Raw genomic sequence first — 7,800 nt, forward strand, 5'->3', positions numbered from 1 at the left:
GAAGCAGATAAAGTCTACCTTGCAAAGCGGTTGCAAGGATCAGGCATGATGAATATGACGCAGCCAAGGCGATGCTTGTACCCAGTAGGAGCCCAACAGCTGAGGGCTCTTAGACGACGAAGTGGGGTCAGCTCTCCTACCCAACCACCCAGGGCAGTGACACCGTTGATGGTGACGAGGACGTAATGCATCATGAAGCCCAAGGCCACCTGGCAGCCTTTACCTGCTTTACCGTGTCCGAGGACACGGTTATTTCTTCAGGCTGTAGGAGCTGGCCAAGACCCACTCGGGCATTTCACACAGCCTGTTTCCTTCCTCAGACAGCAGCATCGAGGACTTTAGACCTTACACATTAGGAGAATGCATCTGTGTCATACTTCAAAACTGATTAGGACTGGGTCCAAAAACAACGTCAAAAGAATTCCCCAGTTCCCAGATAATAGCTACTGTTTTGCACTGTTATAATACGACAATTAAAGCAAGAGGGATGCCGCCACCATTCTGACAGAGAGAATTCTCCTCTCTATACACAGAGGGAAAATGTTGTCTCCACCACCGGTGAACTTAAAAGCAAGCAAATCATCAATCAACCCCCACGAAAGCCTGTATTTTGACACTGCCTGACTTCTCTGAAAGTTTTCCTTTTCCTTTCCTCTCTTTTGCACTTTGAAATTTCCCCTCCGGTTATTACTTCCGTTTGGACCCTCCCTATTATTCCACCTTCCTGTTTGCCTACCTTTGGTTTGGTCTGCTTTGCTTCTCTCCTATAGCCTGGTGTCCTTGGTCCTCAGCGAGTTAACTCTGCACACAGCCCTTCCAGGTAGGATCTTAAGTTCCTAAGCCCATCTCCCCTCCTGTGTCACAGCTCTTCCGGCCTTTATGATACAGGTGATGCCTCCGGGGCTCCAAGTTTCTAGTTCCCCTTTTCCACTAAATCCGGTGCGTTTCGAGGAAGGCTTGGTTCCTTCTATTTAATAGCTAAGGGCTCGCAGAGACTCTCAGACCAGGAAAAGTTCGGTGCATCCTTGCTTCCTTGCAGCCTGCGGGAGTTAACTTGCAAACAGCACTTAGGAAAACTAAGGAGAGACTGAAATACAAGGGAAAAGAAAGTGTTGTGCATGCTGCTGTCTCCTGGAGAACAGTGGTGAGGCCAAGAGGGCTCAGAAGCCTTGGCAGCTATGGGTAACCCATTGGCCCCAGGCCACAGGTTTAATAGGGGCGTCCTGCCGCTCCTTCTCCTCTTGTGTCCCCCCATCCCCACCGACCCCAAGTGCCCAACTGCTCCAACCCTTTGGCAAACACAACACCCTCGAAAGAGTTGGACCTTGGCCCACTGCTTCTCCGTTGCCAACCAGCCAAGAGAACACCTGCTTTTCATTCTCTTCAGGGGAAGTGTGAATTTTTCCCTTGGGGCTGTAACCTGTGCCTGTGCTATAACCCTTCTCCCTGTTTTCTTTTTTGACATCCTCTAGCCTCACTCCAGAAGGTGTCCAAGTGAGCCCCAACATCTGCTCTCTTCACGGTCCAGGATCACCCTTGAGTTTCCGCAGCCAGTCAGGGACGGTCCATGGCAGACGACTTTGCCTCTATGGTTTTGTTTTCCTTTGTCTACGTTTGGTTGGCATAAACACTCCTGAAAGATGGTCTGCAGCTAATGCCTTTTAGTTTGGTTCCCTTTAACGAGGGGTTTATAAAACGACTCTTACTATGCAGAACACATGTTCTAAGTATACAGTTACTTGATGGATTGAAACAGTGCTGAGGGAAGCAGAACACATGTTTCCAGATATTCCTGAAATGCGTAATTACCCGGTGGACCAATCGGGTACATAATATACATTTTAATACACCATTTAATTGCTGTTTACCTAGGAGACAGGAACCTTTCTGGTCTCTTGGGTTAAACTACAGATTTTTAGAAACTGTCTAAACACATATTTACTTGATTCATTTTGGTCTCTTGGGTGAAGAATCCTTTTCCAAAGAAGTGGCCATACATGCAAAACCAGAGAATTCAATGCACTGAGGTAGCAGCTACCAAGGAAAAGACAAAGGCTCTCATGTTTCAGGGATAGCAGTCCCAAAGCAGAGGCTGAACCCAAGAGCCCTAAAAACAAGCCATACCAGTAATTCACTGAAACCCACCCCCTCCCAACACCTGCATATTTTTTCATCATAACCCTTTCTGATAAAAATGCGTAAATTGCATCACAGTGGCTTATTTGGGAAAGAATATTAAGGAGAAACAGCTGAAGAGCTCCATCTCTCGAACCCAAGTCCAAGGGAGACCTCCTTGTCTCTCTCCCCCCTGCAACCTGCCTCCCCTCGCACGCGCCCCATCTCAGCAAGTGGCACCAATATATCCACCTGGTATTCAGGTCAGCAACCAAGTGTCATCTTTTACTCTTCCTCCTTCCCTCTCTCTCTTACATTCAACCAGTCAGAAACTATTTGGCCATGACATTTAGCTTCTCTGTGCTTTAGTTTCCTTGTCTGTAAAACAAAGATTGTGGTAGTAGAGACCTCATAAGGCCGTCACTGTAAGTTTTAGATGTCAATGTTCAGGACAGTTCTTAGCACGCAGTGAGTTGTCCTTTTTCCTTCTCTTGTCCGTATTTAATATTTCTAAAATCTGTCCACTTCTCTCTATGACCACAGCCAACGCCCTAATTCAAGCTGCCATTCTCTCTCACCTGTGTCCCTAAGTGGTTTTTGAGCATTCAGTCCTTCTGACCCCACTCTGCCCCACTCCAATCCATTCTTTGCAAGGAAGCAAGAGCTGTCTCTCACTTCTAAATCTGAGCGTGGCATTCGTAAGCCTAAAAGCGTTCCATGGCTCCTCCAATATTCTAAGGGTAAAAACCAACTTTTATTTTATTTTTCTAAGTTTATTTATTTATTTTGAGAGCGAGAGAGAGCAGGGGAGGGGGAGAGAGAGAGAGAGAGAGAGAATCCCAAGAGAGAGTTCTCAAGCAGGGCTCGATCTCATGAATTGTGAGATCATGACCTGAGCTCACACCAAGAGTCAGATGCTGAACAGACTGAGCCATCCAGGGGCCCCAAGACCAACTTTTATAAATGGCTTTCAGGAGTGCCTGGATGGCTCAGTCAGCTAAGCGTCCAATTTCTGCTCAGGTCGAAATCTCACAGTTCGTGGGTTTGAGTCCCAAGTCAGGCTCTGTGCTGACAGCTCAGAGCCTGGAGCCTCAGATTCTGTGTCTCCCTCTCTCTCTGCCCCTCTCCTGCTCATGCTCTGTCTCTCTCTTTCTCTCAAAAATAAATAAAACATTTTAAAAAATGTTTTTTAAATAAAAGAAATGGCTTTAAGGCCCTTCATGATCTGGCTCTGGCTCCCACTCCAGCCCTGAGTTCTAGAAGGTTGTGGTAATCAAAAGCCTGACTTCAGCCTAAGTGGCACAAAACTATACACATGGGGCATGACAAAGCCTGGGTTCCTTTCTGACAACAAGGGGACCCTCTCAACATGTTGGTTTTAAGAGAACCATGAAAACCGTGCTATCTCCCCTAAATCCCTCTCCTTCCAAAGCCTGAGATTCCACTGTTAGTTGTCTTGGCCTCATAAAACAACAGTACCCCTGAGAGAGGCAATGCTTTAAGTTCCTTCCTTATCTCTGGTAGATACCTGACTTCTCATAACAGAGTACAGAAAAGTTTGGCACATGGCCCACAGATCTGGGCACGGGCTCGCAAGGGTTGGCCACTTGTCTAAAGTGACAAACCACAACTACCCAGGAAAAAGTCCCTTAGTCTTGTGAGCGAAGTGGACCTGTTTCCTTCGAGGAGAGAGAGGATCAGAAGGAGCCACAGGAGAACGGTTCTCAAACTTGAGCACGCCTCAGACTTCCCTGGGAGGTTTGTTAAAACACAATATGGGTCCCATTCCAGAGATTCAGATTCAGTGGGTCTGGGGTGGAGCTGGTGGGAGGTCAACGGGAGGTCAACGGGTCACCCGGAACCTCTGCCTGGACTTCATCCTGAGACCACAGTGCCTCAGGGGCCCCGTTCTGTGGCAACCTCTTTGCTTTCTTTGCTTTGCCTGTCCTCAAGTTGGTGAGGCCTGAGGCAACTAGGTCAAGGAGCAAAGACCACGCGGTGACAGGCCAGGAGGCCGGCTTTGGCAAGGGCGGGACCGTGAGCAGGGCTCACCGGAAGTAGCTGCACCAAGGCAGAGCTGAGATAACTGAGGCCTTTTCTCCTGGCACCTCAGAGCAATTTATTCTGCCTCGGCACACCCTTAGCTTCCAAAGGTCTGGGATCAGACCCACAAGCCTCAAGTTCTCTGAAGGGGAAAGCCTCTCTGCCCCACTAACCAACACCCGTGTCTGTGTCTGTGTCGATCAGCAGGGACTGCTCAGCCGCACATTGGAGTCCTGGTGTCCATAAGGAAGACCGAAGACGCTGGGCTGGGCACCTACATTCTCAGCCATTTCCACCTGCCCGTGCGTGAGAGAAGGTTTCGATGGTAGGAAGGCAGGCAACGGGGAAACTGAGAGGGACGGAGCTCCCAAGAAGGTAAGCACCTGGGGAATGCGAACAGACAGGAAGGGGGATGTGGTTTCTCTACGGCATCTGTTTCCATGGTAATGGTCCAGAAGGGGAGCAGAGGTCTCACTGGTACCAGGCCCTCACTGCCTGCTTCAGGCCAACGGGGAGACCCAGGAGGAAAGGTTGATGATTACAAAGACTTTCTATTGGCTTTTGCAGCAGAAAGCAGCAGCGCCCGCTCGGAGCCCTAGGGAAGAGTCAAAAACTACCATTCACGATCGTAGATTTTCCAGCAGAAGGTGCCAGGTAAGGCCAGCTTATCTGAGCAGGGTGACAGATGCTGGACCAAACCCGCTAGGGTTTAAGAGAGCAAACTTAGAGGCAGAGAGAAGGTAGGGACCGAGGGGCAGACGCCAAGGGACTGGGACCAGGGCAGGTGCAAACGCTGGAACAGAATTAAGGGTTCCCTCCCAGCACAGACTGGGGTGGCTGAAGCCACGTGCCCTACAAGACAGCCAGCCGTCCAGTAACCAGGGGGACCACTGCAGTTTCCAGGGAAGTCTAAGAGGTGGTGATGCAAAAGTTAAGCTTGTCTGGTGCCACGGCTGATGTAGGCGGAAGAGCTGCCTGACAAGATTTCCGAGGACGTCTGTGTGATAGCAAAGTATGCTAGCAGATGGGGGTCCAGGTAGTAGCAAGCCGGGTTCAGACCCTAGCTCAGTCACTCACCGACTGTGTGACCTTGGGCCAGTCACTTGAGCTCCCTGTGAATGTCGGTCATCATTTAGAGAGGAAAATAATAGTACCTACTTACTAAGGTGGTGTGAGATGTGAAATAAAGAATGTGGAAAGTGCTCAGCATCTCCCCCGGCACCGTGTGAGTACTGAATTTATTATTATCGTTGACAAGCCATGATGTCTATGACATATTATTAAGTGAATAAATAAAACACATGTATGGCACAATCCTCTTTATGTAAAAAGGCACCATTGTATTTCCCTCTGTGTGTGCGTTTATAAACACATAAAGAAAAGTCAGGGGGAAAAAAGAAAAGTCAGGAAGGATCAAACTGTTAACAAACAATGGTTAATTCTGGGGAGTGGAACAGGGGAAGTAGGTGAAAGAGGGTTTCGCCATTTCACTTACAAGCATCTGGACTGTTGGGGCCTTTCGGGGGTGAGGAGGGTGAGGGATGTGAAGGTGGAAGGCATTTTCTGTCTTTAGGGGCTGTGATCTGCAAACAGTGCTTTGCTGAGGCCTCGGTACTGATTTATTGGTCTGAGAACCTCCTATGTGTCCTTGGGTAGCACTTACCAAGTTTCTCTCTATGGGTGATACTGTTTACAAGGCACACACTGCCTTTGCTTAGTGGCCCTCTTTTCCCTAGGGCCAGGGCTACCTGCCTGACTTGGCCCCAGTGCAGGCTCCAGACCAGTCTAGAGCCAAGCCAGGAAAACCTGAAGAGCTAGACACAGATTCTTTGGTACTCAGCCCTGAGTGGGTTTCACGGCATTGATCAGAGTTTCCTGATTCTGATTGCTGAGTGATGCAGAGACCATTTTCTCCTTTTTCCTCTTAGCAATAGAGTACCCCGGTAGCAAGCTGGATAATGTGCGCCCCTTCCCCGGCCCAAATATCAATTTCTAATCCCTGAAACCTCCAAGTGTTACCTTACTTGGAAAACAGATCTTTGCAGATGTGATTGAGGATCTCCATGATCTGGAAGGAGCCTAAAAATGCAATTACGTGTATCTTTATAACAGCGAGGTAGAGGGAAATTTTTACCTAGACGGAAGAGAAGCCGATCTGGTTCCAGAGGCAGGGAATGGAGAGATGTGGCCACAAATCACAGAATGCTGGAAGGCCAGCAGGCATCAGAGGTTGAAAGAGGCAAGGAAGGCATCCTCCCCCAGGAGCTTCCACAGGAAGAGCCGCCCTCACACCTTGATTCCAGCCCAGTGATACTGATTTTGGACATACGTCCTCCAGAACCATAGAGGATCACTTTCTGTTGTTTTAAATCACCAAGTTTTTGCTACTATGTTACAGGAGCCACAAGAAACTACTACTACCACCCTCCTCCCTACCACACAGGTAGGGACTTCATCTCCTAGTCCCTCTGACAACTGGGAGTGGCCACGTGACCACGTTTGGCCCACGAGTCGAAGTGGTGTGTGGGGGCGCCTGCATGGCTCAGTGGGTTAAGCCTCTGACTCTTGATTTCAACGCAGGCCATGATCTCACAGCTTCGTGAGTTTGATCCCCGTGTCAGTCTCCACACTGACCCTACAGAGCCTGCTTGGGATTCTCTCTCTCTCTTTCTCTCTCTCTCTCTTTGCCCCTCCCTGCTCATGCTCTGTCTCTCTCAAAATAAATAAACTTAAAAAAATTATTTAAAAAAAGAAAAGAAGCGATGTGCATAATTTCTGCTTCCCGGGTTTCAAAATAAAGTGTCTTACCCCTCTCTCCACCCCTGCCTTGTTTTCTTTTCCCTTCCCACCGCCCAGAACTCCATCACGGTGCTGGTCAGCATGCCGTGACCAAGCGGAGAGGACTCCCGGAGCAGCCGTCTCAGACACAAGGGTGGACACGGTGAGCAGAGGGGTCCTGGGGTCCTGGGCAACCTCACGGAGCCCTGGTGTCCTTCACTACTGCAGTTGCACAAGAGAGGAATGAGATTCTGTACTATTTAAGGCATGCTGTGTCGGGTGTCTTTGTAACAGCAACAATACCCAGCTTATACTCCAACCAAAACATCGGGGTCCTGTCTGGTTCTGCTAACCTGGGCCTCTGCCTACCTAGAAGCCCTCCCTACAGCCTGTGCCTGGGTCCTGGCTCCTGCTGATCTACCTCCCCAGGGTAAATGGCCCTCTTCCTGGATTTCTGAATATCACCCACTCCAGGATTATTGACTCTCATAGTTTGCTTGTCTTTTGGGACATCTCCACTGCTCTGTGTGGAGCTGCCCGACCCGGACTCCTTGCGAGCACTACCAAAGTTGGCTTCACAACCGCACTTCCAGAGATCAAGCTCTACTCTCCCTGCTCCTTCAGCTGGTCGTGTCTCCCGGGAGCCCGTCCACTCCAGGAGGAAAATTTGCTTCCAGGTCCTGACTCCTCCTTGTCCATCCTGTCCTGTAGCCACTAGCTAGACCACGCCTGGCTATGTTCTGAGATACGTGGGGGGAGGGGTGCCTGGCCCCGGGCAGGAAGCACACCGTCTAACTGCCAAGTCTTCCCTGACACCTTCCCCTGCTGACCCCAAGGCTGCCTGGAGTTTCTGCTTTCCACGCA

General features: G+C 49.6%; 1 long non-coding RNA gene across 1 annotated transcript; it reads left to right on the forward strand.

Moving 5' to 3' along the window:
• Positions 1–4,193: 4,193 nt before the first annotated feature.
• Positions 4,194–7,099, forward strand: LOC122496912. The gene is made up of 3 exons (XR_006300985.1): positions 4,194–4,533; positions 4,726–4,812; positions 7,015–7,099. It is a non-coding gene; the product is annotated as an uncharacterized LOC122496912 (long non-coding RNA).
• Positions 7,100–7,800: the final 701 nt, after the last annotated feature.

This window comes from Prionailurus bengalensis, chromosome A3 (genome assembly GCF_016509475.1).
Source record: "Prionailurus bengalensis isolate Pbe53 chromosome A3, Fcat_Pben_1.1_paternal_pri, whole genome shotgun sequence".
NCBI classification, from domain to species: Eukaryota; Metazoa; Chordata; class Mammalia; order Carnivora; family Felidae; genus Prionailurus; species Prionailurus bengalensis.